General features: G+C 42.0%; 1 protein-coding gene across 25 annotated transcripts in view; it reads left to right on the top strand.

The window, feature by feature from the left end:
• NFASC (neurofascin) overlaps window positions 1-18295 on the top strand; it is a 181122-nt gene that overhangs the window by 27040 nt on the left and 135787 nt on the right. Inside the window, exon 1 of one of the 25 annotated variants that reach the window (XM_088674277.1) lies at window positions 2491-2771. The exons of the other annotated variants lie outside the window; for them this stretch is intronic. The gene's annotated coding sequence lies outside the window, so the exon portion shown is untranslated. Of the gene's footprint in view, window positions 1-2490; window positions 2772-18295 lie in introns of those variants that run through there. 25 annotated transcript variants of the gene reach the window in all.

Genomic DNA, 18295 nt, shown 5'->3' on the forward strand with positions numbered 1-18295 from the left:
GTAGCTTTGAGAACACTGTCCAACCATCTCGTCCTCTGTCGTCCCCTTTTCCTTGTGCCCTCCATCTTTCCCAACATCAGGGTCTTTTCCAGGGAGTCTTCTCTTCTCATGAGGTGGCCAAAGTATTGGAGCCTCAGCTTCAGGATCTGTCCTTTCAGTGAGCACTCAGGGCTGACCAGAATAGATAATGGTAATTTAAAATTAACACTCAGAGATCGTGTTCACAATAGATGAACATGCACAGAAGCCTTTATTACAGCACTGGATACTTATATCCTTTGCTTATAAAAACCCTCTTAGCTGACAGTCCCCGTCCCCACCCCCCTGGTCCACCACGTCAGTGTAGAAAAGGTAGTAGAGGAGGGAAACTGATGAACAAGAGGGGTGGCGATTTTGGATGAAGTCTGCCAGGCTGGGTTTTCCTGACTTTGGGGAAATCCTTGGGAAAAGCCTGTGCTTTCCCCCGGAATTCTAAAAGAGAGACTTGGAGAGACCTAACCCATTCCAAATCGAGCTGAGTGGATGTTGCTATAAACTGCACTTGCTCAGTATGCTGACCTCAGTGCCAGGGGAAAGGTTTCCTCTCTTTTTTGGCAGTTCGTCCTGGGTCAGTGCACAAACATTTAAGTGTTTGAAAAGCTGCCAACTATAACCGAGGGGCAGTCCTGTTTGGGCTATATTTGCTCCTGCTGTGAAGCAATTATCCTTTCATTGTCTCTTAAAGCCTCCACTGTTTCGCAATGCTGTGTGACTTAAAACACTTAGCCAGCTTGGCTGTGCAGAGTGTCCTAGGGCTGGAGCACTGCAATGCTCTTAGAATATTCCCCTATCAGCTTTGCCAGCAATGCAGTAAGTGATTCAGCAGAACAGCTCCAGTGCAGAGAATTACTGCAAGGAATTGGATGAGTCTTTTCCTATGTGGCCATGCCCAGGATCTCTTGGACCCCAGCATGTTTGCATTTGCTTCCAATTTTAGGCAGGTTTCTCTTTAAGGTTTCCAGACTCAAAAGAGAGCAGGGCAATTAAAGGCACAGAAGTCCTGTCCTCTATTGAGTCTGGCAACCCTAGTTCCATAGCTGCAACCTTGATCAAACCTGCAACCTTGGAACCAAGGCGTTATCAGCACCACACCCTAACCAACTGAGCTATAATTGTGAATATATTATAGCAAAAATCATTGTGTGTTCCCTGCCAATGTAAACTAATCCTCTAAAGGCTCTCCAGAACAGCTTTCCAAAAGGAAGAACATGAAACAATCTGTGTGTAGATTCTGATTTGCATGTCCATAGATGATGTACAGTGGTACCTCTACTTACGAATAACTCTACTTACGAATGCTTCTACTTACGAATGGAGTTCCGTCCGCCATCTTGGATGCGGTTTAGATAGGATTTTTTTCTACTTACGGATTTTTAGATAGGGTTGCTTCGACTTACGAATTTTTTCTCCCAATGCATTCCTATGGGATTCGACTTACAATTTTTTTTCAACTTACGAATGTGCATTCGGAACGCATTAAATTTGTAAGTAGAGGTACCACTGTACTTAGCACTGTAACTTGCCAGCATCTGGTAGTGGAGACTAGGAGAAAACTCAGCCTTCTCAGTTGCCTGCTGCTACAAAAATTGCAGTGGTTCCATGACAAAAACACAGCAGCAACAAAATGGAGGCCAGTTTGTGTGTGGATGCCTCTCCATGGTAAAAACTTCCAGTGTGGTCAGTAGAACACAGGTTCAAATCACTGAGAGAGGAACCACTCAAGATGAGCATCTCTGAATGAGTAAAGACCAATAGAAGAGTTTATGGCCAATCCAGTAATTGATTTTCTTGAAATGGGACAGCAGTACAGCTCCCTCTTCTGGAAGAGCAGAGAAGACAAGTCTAGTCTAGTGAACCTCTAATATATTCTCCTGGGTGGGGGCTCAGAGCCCACGTCACAGTATTTTCCAGTGATGATCAAAGGGCCTTGTTTTATGGCGCAGCTCTGCTTACTTTTGAGAGGCCTCCCCAAGGTATAGGAAAATGAGACCTGCCACCCTCTTCTCGTAGTTGAACTTCTGCATCATGTTTTCTGTCCTCTGATTCCTTAGCTTCATAAATAGAGCTGGTACAAAAAGGAGACGGCATCTTTTGGAACAAGGGAAAATAGGCTGCCGTACAAGGATCTCTGGCTTGCACTGTGCAGAACATGGGGACTGGCCCTAGCTGGCACTTGAGCCTGTTTTCAGCTGACTCTGAGAGAAGCATAGAGTGGGCAGTGTCTTGGACTACAACTCCTGCATTATTCACGAGGGAAATCCACAGAGAGGGAAGGGAGGAGTAAACAAGGAGAGTGTGCAATAGCTGTTAATACGTGGCCTGGTGTGCTCTCTCATTTGCTGTGGCACTTGAAGGTTTGGTGGGCTTGAGATAATGAGCCTCTATGTAAGCCACAGAGGAGGAGGGATGGTGAGCAGAGAGTGATTTTTTCCCCTTCCTAGCAGCAGTTGCATTGCATCTATATTTGACCCTGGGAAAAGTCTGTTCGGTTTTCACAGCATCTGAAGGCCAGAGGTCTGCTTCCTTGGAAACAGTAAGGAGCAGCATTTTTCACCCACCTGAGCACCTTGGAGGTTTCCTTGGTCGTCTTAGCAATCATGACTGAATTATTCCTTGCCTCGCCTGGAGGACCATCACTTTTGGGATAAAGGTGACTGAAAGACAATTGAATAGCCCTGGCAGGGGAGAGAGAAAGAGGAGGAGAAATGGCTTAATTGTGGAAGGTGACAAAGGTAGGCTGGTCTGCTGATTTGATACCAAATTCTTGGAGATGTAGATTAGATTTGAACAGGTGCTGTAAGATGAAATGGTGTAGAAGAGTAAGTGAGCAGTTGGTTGGTCCAGTTCCTCTATGCCAGCGTCCTCTAGAAAGGAGCACTGAAATATTGGGTTGTGGCCTCTCATCCAGTCTAAACAAAAGATTAGAGCTGGAGTTTTCCAATGCAGCTGTGTCTTTAGCATTGCTTGAGGAAGCCTAATGACAGCATGATTTCTGATTTTGTTTTGCGGCAATAGTTTCATTTTAGCTCCTTTGCTTTTTCTGTGGTTGCTAGCATTGCACTGTGCTCTAGCACTGTCAAAAAAATTAATCCATATGTGTCCCTCTCCCTCCCTCCCTCGTGTTCTTGTCCTTGAATCTCTCGTTGATTTATTGCGTGTCTTCACATGCACCTATTTGAATTCAAAGTTCTGTTGGCAGATAGGGGAGAAATGCATTGGGCCTTTGTTATCTGATGGGGAAAGCAGAAATAATTTGATTGTTGTATGACTTTGATTTTCCAGTCATGGTAGAAATGACAATATATCTTTAGCGGTACAGTGGTTAAAATACTGATTTAAGGGAACACAGATGCAAACCTCAGAGCTAGAACACCCCCCTCCAAGCTACATTTTTAGAATACAATACAAGATGAGGCACGGTGTCAGGGGAATGTCCACTTTCCTCCTCTATGCTTGAATATTTTGCTTTAAAAAGGAAGATTTTGCTGAACTCTGAATAAGTTACTCTTCATATAAAAAGATATGCAGCCTGGGCTCCTCCCCCCCCCCTAATTAAAAAACACTCAGAGCGTATGAGAGTCCCTAGATCTTGTAGTCTGCCTTTTTGTATTCTGCTGCTCTTCTATTCTTGTAACTTTGGTCTTATTTATTTTACTGTATTATAAGCTTCCCTGAGCTTTTAAAAGGAAAGTCAGGCTATAAATGTTTTGAGTGGATAAATATTTCTGAATGATGGCAGGTTTCTTCAAAGAATCGAACATGTTGGCATCCTTCTGCTTTGTAACAACAATAGAGGTGATCAGTAATGAGAGGCAGGAAATTTCCCATTTCTAAAAATGTGTGGTTTCATAAAATGAATAAGTAATGTAATGAATGGGTACAATAGCAGTCAAGGTAGGCAGCTTCAAAGTTATAATTAACTTCTTCAGGTGATTGTTCTTAGGAGAGCATGCTTGCCTGTGTAAATTAGGGTAGTTCTTTGGGTGGGCTCAAATAAGTGCCTTAACATTTTCACTGCCTTCATATTTTTTTTAAAATGTAAGCTTGTCATGTCACATTTAAGTATTCTAAGAAAATACTTTCTAAGAGAAGCTATGACTATATTTAAATCACACAAGTAAGTGCATTTTATGGATTCCCCCATGGAATACTTCAATTATATGTTATTGCCAAAACATAAAATAAAACTTGAGACTTATACATCATACTCCCCCCCCCTTTCCTTTTTAAGGTAAGCATGGTAAAGCAGACCCTTTAGTCCAGCAGAAGCCCAATAAATTTAGGGCAGCAGAAAAGTCTTCATAATTTTCTCGGATTCAAAACTTCTCAGAAAACCCACATCACTGGATAGGATCAAAGCAGTTTTGAGGCAAAGGGTCATGGAAATGAGTAGGAAGCTTTGTGCCAAGTCTTTCTTCCAAACTATAGGGATCAGATTCTGTGTGATTGAAAGCTATGTCTAACTTGGGTTCACCTCAGACTGCTGTCTGTTGATTACTTCATATGATGATCCATAAGTAAGAAAACAGGAGTATAATGGAAGGTATGCTGGTTAGCACATGGTTTTTTTTAATTCTTCCTAGGGCAGGTATACTGTTAACTTCTCCCTACTCAATAAATAGATGCTACTGATGAACATGCAATTGTGCACTACATTTTAAAATAGTTGTATCTATCCCAGCAGGTAGAATCTAGCTACTATCTTTTATTCTACCTTAAGAAGTGCCTTTCCCATAGCACTCTGCCCATGCCCTTAGGTCGTCTGCTGAAGTCTTTCCCAATGTCATCCTTACCAGAGGAGAAGTGAGCAGCAGCAAGAGAAAGGGCCTTTCTGGTTGTGGCACCGACTATGAAACCCCTTCCCCAATGAGACACTCTTGGAGCCCACCTTGATTTTTTTAGACCCCAGGCAAAAACATTTTTGTTTACCTATTGTCAGCCTGTTGGTTTGGTATAAAAGCGGGGTGGGTGGGGTGGTGGTGGTGAAAAAAAGGCAGCTCTATATAGGGAAGTTTTTAGTTTTGATGCCTTACTGTGTTTTAATTTGTTGGAAGCCACCCAGAGTGGCTGGGGCAACCCAGTCAGATGGGTGGCAAACAAACAAACAAATAAGATGATGCATCACAATAACTCTCTCTCACTCACTCACTCACTCACACACACACGAGAAACACAGGACTTTTCTCTTTCTCCAGGGAGTGAGTGACTGAGAGGCATAACAAATCTATCTTGAAAACACATAGGGAATAGGGCAATTCATTTCGCACTAGATAGAGATCATCCTAAGGGGGGGGACATGAAATCTCTTAATCAGCAATTGCCTCTGGGTTCTGCCATCTGTTCTGACAGGTGCCACCCCTTAGCTCCCAGGCTTTGCTCCCTGTGTCTCAGGATCTGACCCCCGGGACATCTGGCAAGCCTAGCTAGAACTGTTCTAGCAACAGCTGTGCATTGAATACAACGAGTCCCATTTCCTCCAGAAAAACTAGTCAAATGTTGAATATCTTAATTTGATGCCTCCTGAAAATGGGTTCTTCCGTGCTGTTCTTTCTTTCATATTGTATGGCATGGCTGTGCCAAGCAAGAGCTACTAGTGCCAGTGCGTTGTAATGGGTGTTTAATGCTCCTACAGCTCCTACAGCTAGGAGAACGAATTTTAGGTTTCTCAATTCTTATAGTAAGGGTTAGTATACCCAGCCCTCCTAGGTTTGTTACCACTTCAGCAGAGCCGGCCCTCCCATGACACAGGGTGAAGTGACTGCCCACCCCACTTGCTTCTGCCACTAAGAGGGAGGTGGTCTGGTGTGCGACATTGCTGCTCATCTTCCCCACCCCCAGCCACAGAAGCCAAGCGAGTGCTAACACCTGGAGGAGTGCTCCAGCTTCTGCCAATTTGGGCGAATGCTGGAGCTCAGCAGTGGAAGTGGGTGGTGGAGGGCGGGGCCAGGAAGCGGCAATTTCCATTCATGGAGTAACTTGTCCTGCCAGCTGATTGCTGAAGTGGGAAAGCTCTAAATCAGCCCCTACACTTGTAGGTTCTTGTTAAACAGTTAGGGTTTCTTTTTTCTACCTGCTATCTCTAGTCTCTATTTTAATTATATTTTATTTTATTGTTTTATATTTTGTGTTTGATGCAGGCTGTAAGTCAGCTTGACTGTCTCTCTACAACAATAAACCAACAACTAAAAGCAGTTCATACAACTGAGCTGCTCAGTGTATAGAAAGTTTTATTTAAAAAAATCTTAAATCTTCCTAAAAAGGATTGAGGTATGCTGCCCCAAACTGAGACACTAACTGGACAAAGCAATTTGGAAGTTGCTGCGTTTTGGTCTGATTTTTTTTTTTTACCTGCGCAAGTGACAAACTTCACTTTTCATTGAGATTCGCTGCCATCCAACGCATTCCCCAAATAATAATGGCATGTCACAATGCCATTGTTTTGAAAGCGGTCTCCAATTATAGTTTAGTTTCATGTCTCCGATTGGAGCAAAGGAAATATGAACTATTAATCATACCTTAAGCGAAAGGAGTTAGATATGGTGTGGGGGAGTAGGTGAAGTACATGGCGGTTTTCCTTGCCCATTTCATTAATGAACCATTCATGTGTAACTTCTGCAAGTGCAGAAGGAAAGGAAATGGGATTTTCAGAAGGTGTTAATAAGAAGTGCTGATTGGACCACTGGGATCAGAGGTGCTGTGAGCACATTTTTAGAAAATAGTACAAAAGAGCTTGGGTGGTAATTATTCTTCAAACCATTCAGTGCTTGTGTCTTACTGCCTGACCCTATTAGCTATAGCTCCAAGCACAGCAACTCAAGGATCATGTTCTAGGTCCTAGTGCCAAGACATAACTGAAGCTTCTAAGCTAAGGCTTGGATCCATCCAGCAATGCTCCATTAGAGCACTTGTATCTTTTGACATTGGGAGGAAGGTTTCTTTCAGTGCCTTTACTTGGCCTCTTTGCACGAGCCTTTCTGGTATTCAAGAGCCAAGGAGCCAGGTGTGAACACATGGGCCCAGTCATGGGGGTAGTGAAGCGCATGGAGGCATGTTACTTAACCATGGAAAAGTAACTCTGAGCTATGGGATGCCAACAGGATCTTCTGGGCTCTGTACACTGTATGTGGATTGGGTCCTCCACCACACCTGCAGTTCTGTTGGCAAGAACTGTTTCTTGTGTATATATTAAAGGAGTGTCTCCACTCCCACCGTTCAGCCCGGACACTGAGATCCAGCGCCAAGGGCCTTCTGGTGGTTCCCTCATTGTGAGAAGTGAGGTTACAGGGAACCAGACAGAGGGCCTTCTCGGTAGCAGCACCCGCTCTGTGGGAACGCCCTTCCATCAGATGTCAAGGAAATAAGCAGCTATCCTAACTTTAAAAGACATCTGAAGGCAGCCCTGTTTAGGGAAGCTTTTTAATATTTAATGCTGTATTGTTTAAATATTCAATTGGGAGCCGCCCAGAGTGGCTGGGGAGACTCAGCCAGATGGGTGGGGTGGAGTATAAATAATAAATTATTATTATTATTATTATTATTATTATTATTAGCATAGCACAGGTGCCTCTGGGCACGTTGTGACTGGGATCTCAACGGCACTGTGTTTTGTAATGTTCTCAGTCACCCTGTAAACAAAGTGTGGGATTTAATGTCACGCTGTTCCCATCATTCCATCTGCACAAACATTCCAGATTGCCAGATGAAAGGATATCCCTTTCCTCCCCTGCACACTGTTTTGTGGGTTCTCCCAACACCTCCATAGCTTATTTCAGGGGCCACGCTGGGTGAAGAGAGAGAGGAAAGTCCCATTGCATATGTGGAATTCCTTGCACAGGGCTTCTGCTGACATGTCTGGGTAGGTGAATCCCACCCAAAGTTTTTAAAAAATGATCTGTTTTTTAAACAGGAGAAGGGACTAGAGATTGAGGGTCCAGAACAAAGGACTCAGGACTGGTTCACCTCACTGCTCCCCCAACAATGGACCTGTTTCCTAGGATTGAAGAGCAGTGAATGTTAGTTCATTAAAAGTAGAACACTACTTTGCCTTCAGGCTTAGAAGATAATTGGGTATGGCCTAGCATGCTTTACATGTCTTGCTATACATTGGACATGTTTTACTTCTGATCTTTGTAAGCTGTTCTTGGGAACCCTTCTGGCTGAAGAGCAGGGTACAACTGGCTTTAAAGGATGAGACCAAGATACATCTAGTCTAACTGCCCACATTCAGTTTCTGATGTTGGACAGCCAGGTACCTTTTAATACTCAAGAGTGAGACATTGATGTTGATGTCTCTTATTTGTTGTACTTTTGAGTCTGAACAAGAATATCTCATTCTTAATTGTTTTGGCTAAATATCATTGTTAGACATAATCCATGATGGATTTTAGTGGCATAGAATCATGTTTATTCCGGGTTTTTCCCCCAAGCCATGTGATTGATCGGACTTCTGTGAAAAAACACACTGAATTTTTCAGAAGTTGCAGCACATCATTCCAAATGTTAGTGGTTTTTCTGCCCCAGGGATCGATGCTCTCCTGAGTTCTTCTGTGGGAACCTGAAGGCCAACCCCCCCCCCCCCCACAGTAAGGAACTGTGATTGTTAATTAGAGCAGGGATGGAAAGGCCTTCAGTCTTTTGAACTTTGCGTGGTAAACCTTCATTCATTCTCTAGTGGCTGTTATCTATGCATTACCACAGGGGTTACCTAACTGAACATTCCTGCATATGGAAAACTAGTATTTTTGGGAGAAAGTGCAGCTAGAGCCTTCCTGACAGCTCAGTTTTCTACGTGCAGGAAATTTTTGTGCATGGCGAGAAGCATTAAGTCACATGTGCCTCATCTAATGAAGGTTCAATTACGAATTAGACAGCATCGCCTGATTCTTTCCTCTGCATGTTTTCTTTCCCACCCAAACCAGTGTGGGCAAGTTGCAGACAGAAGGAAGAACACTTGGACATATTGTTGCCTTAATTCTTTCCCCTCCCGTCCTTTCTCAGCATCACAGACCTGTTTATTGGGACAGTGTCATCATAAATATGTTTAGAAAAGGAAGTTATTGGCTGTGTACACATTACTGTTTACTCTGGCTACAGTGCATTTCCACTGCTCATTTTTGAATTCATGTACACATATTACTTAAGATATGGAGTTATACTGTAGTTTCTTGTACAATACTGTGTTTTTATGTGGTTTCCTTCAATCCAATGTGAGCACGGTTTCCTTATTCAAGTTGCATGGAATCCCAGGTGTGTCCATTTGTGAAGACTTCCTTTCCATCTGGATTTCTGGGGCCGGAGAACAGGGCAGGGAAACCAACCAGGCAGTACCATCAGATGAAGACACACACACCCCCAATCTCCACCCATTGGTATGGGCATGCAGCAGGTGACTTCAGTGCACATGAACCCATGCTGATATGTACAGCTGCAAGCAAATTTGACTTGAAACGCAATGAGAAAAAAACAACCTTGCTTCCTTTTAAGCCGGTAAAGTGTACACACCCATTGTCTGTCTGAATTTATATCTTCAGTGAAGTTTTTTTCTTGCCTGAATAGCAGAGTTGTCCAAAATTCAAAGTAACTGTAGATCAAGCAAAAAAAAGGATAAAAGTGTATTCAAGAATTTGAAAAGAATATTGTGTGTTAAATGTGTTACCATTTGAAGAGAGAGGATATTGTGCTTATTTAATACAGATCTGTCCTCCTAAAGAGCAGCTGTTCTTTCATATGTTGTGCATATTCTGATTAATTAGAACTAGATTTTGACCTTTACAAACTTTAGATATCACTTGTAGTTTTGAGCTTTATTTGAAGCATTTATAACCCACCCTTCAGTCAAACATGGTTCCAGGGTGGCATATGAAAATCAGTAGTAAGACTGTCCCCTGTTCTCAGGCTTAGAATCCAAAAAGAAATGACACAAAATGAAAAGGGTATAGGTGGGGAGGAGAGGGGGGAAAACACAAGTCATCTGTCACAGATGCTTTAGCTGAAATTCTTGCATCGCAATGGGTTAGACTTGATGGCCCTCGGGTCCCTTCCAACTCTAAGATTCTATAAGCTTGGGCACCAGTTCTTCAAGTTATAGCTGTTATAACACAGGCATGTAGTCCTACAGTTATATAGCTCTGCCTGTGTGGGATTGTAACTGCTCTCAATCAGATCTGGGAGCAGAACTGGTGACAATGTCTGGGGCATGGCAGATAGCAATGTCAGGACCATGAGGCTAGATTTGTTTCTGTGATGGCAGTTCTTTCCTCAGACAGGTGACCTGATGGAAGGTGGGCTCTTCACAGGAGAGGTACTTGATGGAGTCACCAAAGCCAGTGGCAATTAGTGTAGTTAATGCAGTTTATTAAATCTGCATATTGCTTCCCAATATAAAAAGTCCGTTAGCAATTAACGTCCATTTAAAAAAGACATATTAAAAACAAATGTACTGTAACAATATAGTACAATATATCATCACTGCTTGCCAAATGCCCAGGAATACAAATAGGCCTTTACCTGGCACTGAAACATTGGTGCCAGGCAGACTTCCCGGTGAAGAGCTGCCTTGGCCTCAACAAGAGTAACCCCTTCCTGGAAACTCTTGACCCACCCCCAGATCCGATTGAGGAGCAAGTAATATTGACCGGGTCAGGAGGATAGGATAGTTAAATGCCCAGTCCACCAAGCACTTTGGCTACCTCCTATTGAAATTGGTGAAACTTAACAGAAGCTACACGATAGCAGAGTTTACTGTTTAGCTCCCCATAGCAAGGTAAGTTTAACTAGTTGCTGTTTGAAAACTCCGTCAGAACCTGCATTTTTGTTCAGCTTCAGGTCTCCTTGAGAAAAGAATAATTTTATTCTTGCTGATAAAAGAGTTTATTCACCCTATATCAAGTACTACTGGATGTCTGTTTTCAAGTTATAGATTTATAGATTATAACCTTACAAATTATTCATTGTAAATACAGTGGTACCTCTACTTACGAATAACTCTACTTACGAATGTTTCTACTTACGAATGGAGCTCCGTCCGCCATCTTGGATGCAGTTTCTTCTACTTACGAATTTTTAGATAGGGTTGCTTCGACTTACGATTTTTTTCTCCCAATGCATTCCTATGGGATTCGACTTACAATTTTTTTTCGACTTACAAATGTGCGTTTGGAACATATTAGATTCGTAAGTAGAGGTACCACTGTACAGTAAATACTAAACAGTGTGTATGGTGACAAAGACCAAGAGTAATCATTTTGAAGGCATGGGTTTAATTGTAGCTAAAATCATTGTGTATGGTCTTGTTAATTTGATCTCTGAAAAGAGGACTCCTGTGCAAAGAGAATGCCACAATGCCACATTCATTGTTGCATTTCTTTCAAATGTTTGTATATCCAGTGCTTTCTACTAAAAGTAGAACTGGAAGGTCAACTTCGATTTACCATGCAGATTCTACATAATTTAATTTTAAGAATACAAAACACTAGCTTGGCTGGCATCAATAACAATTCCTGACCTATAAGAGATTAAATTAAGTTTTGAACAATTGCAATATCTCTGCTAGAGATGAGAAATAGCTGGTTGCACCCAGGGCATCTGGGGACTTCAAATGTGAATTTAATTATGAACTTTTAGCAAGGACACCTGTCAGTCTTCTATTCTTGAACTGAGCTGAGTATCTCATGTAAAATGTGTCAATCAGTTAGTAGTTATATGGCTGACATTGATTTGAAGGAAACTTGGCCGTATGCCTGGGAAAGGACCCCCAGATTGAGGTCTGCTTAATTGTATGCTCAGTTGTGTTCAGCACCCAGTGCATCACAGTTCATATCCTTACTTAGACCGAGAGCAACACTTAGGGCAGTGATTTGCCAAAGACCCCACAGAGAGCATCATATATGTATTCATCATGTGCCACCCTCTTCCTTCTTTGATGGTATTTCCAATGGTCCAGGAATCAGCATGTTTTTACATGAGTAGAATGTGTCCTTTTATTTAAAATGCATCTCTGGGTTATTTGTGGGGCCTGCCTGGTGTTTTTGCATGAGTAGAATGTGTCCTTTTATTTAAAATGCATCTCTGGGTTGTTTGTGGGGCATAGGAATTCGTTCATATTTTTTTCCAAAATATAGTCCGGCCCCCCACAAGATCTGAGGGACAGTGGACCTCTGAAACCCTGCTGAAAAGGTTTGCTGACCCCTGACACTGGCTATGAGAACCTTAACCTTGGTGGACATGAAAGTCATGAAAAGAACCCTATTGCTGAAGGGTCTGAAGTGGTGAGGTGGGTCCTCTTTTTTTTCTGCCCGTCTGTGCTTCTATACCCCAGGGAGTCCATTGTTTACTTTCTCTTAGTAAATGAAACTCCATAGCCCTAATCTCCATGAAAATGAAAGCATTAAGCTTGATTAAAGCTGGGGAAAGAGCATAATGAGGTCTACTTGAAAATGTGCACGAAACTCAGAATCCCTATTAATATCTCAGTCATAGTAGCCCAGTTATACTATTTGGTTTTCTGAAATGTCTCTCCATACCTGAGGATGAGTCTCTAACAATAATATATTTCTGTGCTCAGTAGAGCAAGGAGCAAGCTAAGTAGTTCAGAGTGTTTTAAGATTGGCAGTCCAATCTGAACCAGGAAGATAAAGTGTGACCTCTGGTAAGCAGTGATTGCAGTAGTTATTAAGTGAGGTTAAGCTGGTTATTACTCCCTAGGATTGCATTCTGGCTTGTTGCTCTCTTCCAAGTGAGAGGCTGTATTTTGAAGCAGTAGCTGTCAAACAACGCAAGACATGAGCCATGCCTACCGGTACAGTTTCAGCTCCGACTTTCCTGTGACTTGAATGCAAGGAATAAATATCTCTATTTAGCTAGGAGGAGGGGGTTGCTACGATTGAAGAAGGCAACACTCTGTGTGATGTGGGTGGAAGAGGGGGAGATGGAAGCCCTGCTTGGCAATTTCTATGCATTACCGGAGGCAAGAATCACACATACTTTTCATGAAAAATTTTTGATCATTCAATTCACTAGGGAATCCCTGTGCATGAATGCAGGTTGTTATGGATACAAGGAACTGCCTTGCTCCCCATGGATTGTAACAAATGGATTGTGTTGCTATTATGGAGGACTGTGTAATTTTTTATTTTTGCAAAGCATGATCTGATTCATTGGCGATGGGAGTCTTTTGCCAATCCCAAAAGAATAAAAATCACGATAGCCTCATAAAAGGTTCACTAAAAAAACTATTTAAATGTTCAAAGTGATGGGTTTTCGGGGGGTTTAGGGCATTCTTTAGTTACAATAAAAAGTATTTCTACTGAAATGTTGATCATGTACTAAGTCCTCTGATCTAGCGGTTTGCCTTGTAACTATGACTGTAGCAGTGTTGCTTTAAAATACTATTCCCTAACTAATTTATTCAGTTAGCAGCTTCTAGTTTATCTGTCAGAAGTTCAGACTGTGATTTGGCACTTGAGATAATATTTGCCTCCATCATGGGCTAAGCAAGTTCCAGCTGCTTGGCCCCACCTCCCTTGCCTCAGAAGAGCTCAGTGGGTTTGCCTAGTGGGCAGTGGGCAGGATGAGGGCAGGATACTGGCACTATATGGACACCAACAATATTTCTGTTTCTGATACTACATTATATTATATTGCGGAGATCTTTTGTAAATCACTTTGAGAAGCCTCTAGGGCAGGCATGGCCAAACATGGCCCTCCAGTTGTTTTGGGACTACAATTCCTATCATCCCTGACCACTGGTCCTTTTAGCTAGGAATGATGGGAGTTGTAGTTCCAAAACATCTGGAGGACCAAGTTTGGTCATGCCTGCTCTAGGGGCTATAAAGTGGAGCATAGGTATTTTGAATGAATGAATGAAAGCTTTCCAAAGCAGGGATGGATCATATACAATTGTAGGGTGTGCATTTGATTAGTATTTTGGATTTCCATTTGACTTTTGAGTATTGACTGAAAACAAAACTATGTCCAAGGAGCTACATTGCTGACTCATATACATGAATTGTCCCTTCCTCTGGTGCACTCAACGTTTTGCTGTAGGTGATGTCTTGGGATTACTATCTAGCTGACTGAACTAAAACTGAAATGTCCAAGTTTAACAATAATATAGCATATTGAAGGTTTTATTTAGTCATTTGTATTACTATCTGACCAGATATGAGGATTGATTTCTCAAAATAACTCTGAACCTCAGTATGCAAAAAGATTCACTTTTAGAGCGCCTAACATTTCCCCATTTGGAACAAGAATATAGGAAGTGCCTTGTCAAATTATTGGTTCACCTAGCTCATTATTGTCTACGCAGTGAATAGCAGTAGCTATCCAGCATCTCAGACATGTGTCTTTCCCACCTCAACTTGGAAAAGCCGGGAATTGAACCTGGGACTTTAAGCATCATCATGTTTGATAGCCAGCATATGACTGTAATTGGTAGTGTAAGTAAGGAGGACTCCTCCATTGGGAGAAGGAGCTGTACCAGTGTGTGCAACTACAAACAAGATTAGCATCAGCCCTTTCTTTGTCATCCCCCATATGCCCAGAAGGAGCATTTATTTGCTGGCCTTGAAAGACGAGCTGAACTCACTGTCTTTTTCTGTGGCAGGCTCTGCTTCAGTACATTTATTAGGTCTTTAGGCCATCCCCTCAAGGGATGCAAATGGTTTTAAATAGGCATGATGACCTATATCACAATTCAAGGTGAAAGCAGGTCAAGAGGAATATGCTGGTGGATTTAACCGCACTAATCTGGTAAACTGAAATTAACTCCCAGCCTTTCCCTTTCTTGGCCACGGTCCCTTGTTTGCTCGTAGGTTACCCAGACTATGATTCAAGAGTAATAATAATAATAATAATTTATTATTTATACCCCGCCCATCTGGCCGGGTCTCCCTAGCCACTCTGTGCCAGCTGGGGAGTATGTGCCAGCCACATTTTAGTCTTTATTGAAAGGACAGACAAGTCTATATTAAAAGAAATCTGTGTGATATTCAGTCCAAATGTAATGATTGGTTAATAGTAGGCCAGCAGTGGGGCAGAATTTTGCTTGTAAGGCAATAGTCACAGTGAGCAAGTATGGTCTAATATGTTGCACTTAGACCCGGAAGATCTAAGTTCAGACCCTTGCTGAACCATGATGCTCACCCAGACATTTCGCTATATGCACACACACTTTCAGCATAATTTACAGGTATGTCATGAGAATAAAATGGAGAAAATCCATGTATACTGCCCTGAGCATCTTGGGGGATGGGTGGGATAAAAATAAAATGAATACTGTACTAACAAATTCTTCTGTTTGCCTCTTTAAAACAAAAATTGAGAGTTGACATGCACTCCAGTAATAGAGGGAGGATGCACCTGGCTTTCAAAGAACTGCTTTGAAAAGTACCACATGATGGTGGGTCATCATTGAGAGTTGACCAATGACCCATATAGTTCATCATTATGTTCTCCAACTAGCTATTTAGGGGAAGTCCGCAAGCGTGACATGAGTACAGTAATGTTCTTCCTACTTGGAACTCTTTTCCCTGGAGACGTCCATGGCAAATCGTTCAAATCATCCATATTTCCCTTTCTGAGGGAAAGGCTGTTTCATCTTATCAGGACAGGTAACTTCCAAAGGACTTGAACTCTTAAGGTTCATCCTTATTTTACACTGTAGATAGTGATCTCTTTAAAAATTATTTATTTCTATCAGCTTCCTGCACTAAAGCTCTGTTGCGATGAAAGAAATGACTTGTAAGCTGCAGCGTCTAAGATTGCATTTGGCTTAGAAAATGTACAGTGGATCGGCAGAGAGCCATTTGAGCAGTGTTGGACACACATTTGACTTCTGGGACCTTAAGGGTGTGGGGTTATATCATTATTTGTGATACACTGACCAAGGGTGCAGTTTTTTGTATATATGTTAGAAAATAAATTATTCAATTGATTTCAGTGGGGCTCCTTTCCTATCAAACACTAAGACAATAAGGCAGCAAGAGATTTGAGAACCATGTTCCTAAAGAATATAACACATTTCTCCCAGCAGACAAAGATTAAAAGCAACAAAGAGCTGGGGTATGAATACATGAATTGTTCTTTGACTTTTCATTCTGCCTCTTGTCTGCAGATATTATTAGAATTTTATGCATGTTTGAGAATGAGGGAGTCTTTGCAACTGTTTGGCATCCAGCTGTCACGTGACACCCCACTTAAAACGCTCGATAGAAAATTCTTGAGTTCCCACCCATCTGCCCTCCAATAATTGCTTTTAGCCAAACGGAAACTTTATATATCTTCTGCAAAGTATGGAAATGTTTATGTAGATAAGGAAAAAATGTTTGCCTCCAGTAACAAACATATAATTTGTTTATTATCCACTAAATAATGCCGCACAATAATGCCAGACACATTTTCAAAAGCAGAATGATAGAGTATTCTATAGTAACAAATGAATTTCATCACTTTTTCCATAATTAGCGATGCTTATTAAGGGCCAGATTGCACGGTGTGATAAATATGCCTTTTAAAAAGCATGCAAACTCACCATTTTTGTTTTGTATGAAAAACAGCCAGGGCTGCCCAGTCCAGAGTGCGCTGTTGATCTGGATTGGAGCTTTATGCTGTTTTTCTGACAAAAACACTCCCCGCCAGGTGCTAATGGCCCCTGAAAATTCAATTTGCATTGAAAAGCACTTCTGGGGGCAAATAATAGCCAGGGAACTTTCCAGCAAGAAACTGGCACAAAGTCCCGAGCTCAGTGAAACGAGAAGTTCTTATATTGATTGCAACTCCCCTCAGTTTCAGCCAGCATGGTCAATGGTCAAGGATGATGGGAGTTCTAGTCCGACAAAAGCTGGAGGCTACAGGCTCTCCACCTGCTTTAAGCTTTTGCAGAAGCTGTTGATGATTACCATTTTAAAAATTCTCTGTATTTTGTACAATTTAAAAATAGTAATTTATTCTGGTTTACTTTGTAATTTTGATAGTTATAATTTTAAATAACTGATGTGCATCTCATTCTACTCTAAATAGCTTGGTTTGGACCCAGGTGTGGTTAAAAGTAAAGCACTAACTAGTCTGTGTGAAGTGTTCCTAGGTACAAGCCCATATTGTTTGAACATCATTTGCATTAATACATCTATTGGTTAAAGGCCCCTTGATACATAAGCTAAAAGAATTGGTGGTTTTATGGCACACCATATAACCTTGCATAAACTGAGCAGAATGGCCATTAAAAATCCTGACTTTAGGTAGTAGGTACCAGGGTGCATATTTGACTTGCAGCATATATGGAAGAACATGTATTAAATGAGGAGTCACAGCCAGCAGCAATTCAACCCAAGCTCATAAGCAAGCAGAGTTGATCTGTCATTTGTTTGCTAATAAACAAGCTTTGTTAGTAGGACTGATGCCAAAGTTCAGTCTCTTTTTAGTTATGAAACTGTAACAAATTAAATGGGAATCCGTCAGTCACTGGTCTGAGAATTCCTAAACATACCATAAACAGGAGATGGCGACAAGGTATAACTTTCCACTCTCAGAAAAAATGGTTTCTCACATTTAAGGAATGTGGTGCTTACAATGACTTTTAAAGTTTAATGCTTAAGAAAGTTTTTCATTCAGAAGAACTCCGTTTCCATGTTGGCACGAACTTAAAGGTCAGGCTTCTCGTTCTCCTTTCCCCAAGTGTGTCACTTGGAAGCTCCAATTTCTGGGCAGATTAACAGGAAAAACTTGGCATGCAGGAGAACATGCTGTTAGTAAAGGGCAGGGCAAACCTATTCTCTAATTATGCTGGGGAGGGAAGCGATAACGCTGGCACTGTGCTGGTGGAAAGTCCACCTTGTCCTGTGCATGTTGCCAGAACAGGAGCGGAAGGGGAAAACACACAATCAGAAAATAAATAATCATAGGATTGCAGAGTTGCTCGCTGCATCCATGGAAACAAAGCTTGCTAGTGGCAACCAATCTGGGACAATCTAGCCACAGTGATGGGGACACACACACCCAGTAATACTTCTGCATCATCATAAAACCATGCTAGAGAGCTGCAGGAACACTGTTCAGCCAGGCCCTGGGTATTCCTGTTGACAGGGGTTCAAATCTCCTTAAAGGGGACGAAGGAAGAAAAGCAGGAGTGGGGAGAGCCTAGTACAGGCACCCCCAAACTGCGGCCCTCCAGATGTTTTGGCCTACAACTCCCATGATCCCTAGCTAACAGGACCAGTGGTTGGGGAAGATGGGAATTGTAGTCCAAAACATCTGGAGG

The sequence above is a fragment of the Zootoca vivipara genome, chromosome 7, assembly GCF_965207765.1.
Source record: "Zootoca vivipara chromosome 7, rZooViv2.hap1.1, whole genome shotgun sequence".
In the NCBI taxonomy this organism is placed as follows: Eukaryota; Metazoa; Chordata; class Lepidosauria; order Squamata; family Lacertidae; genus Zootoca; species Zootoca vivipara.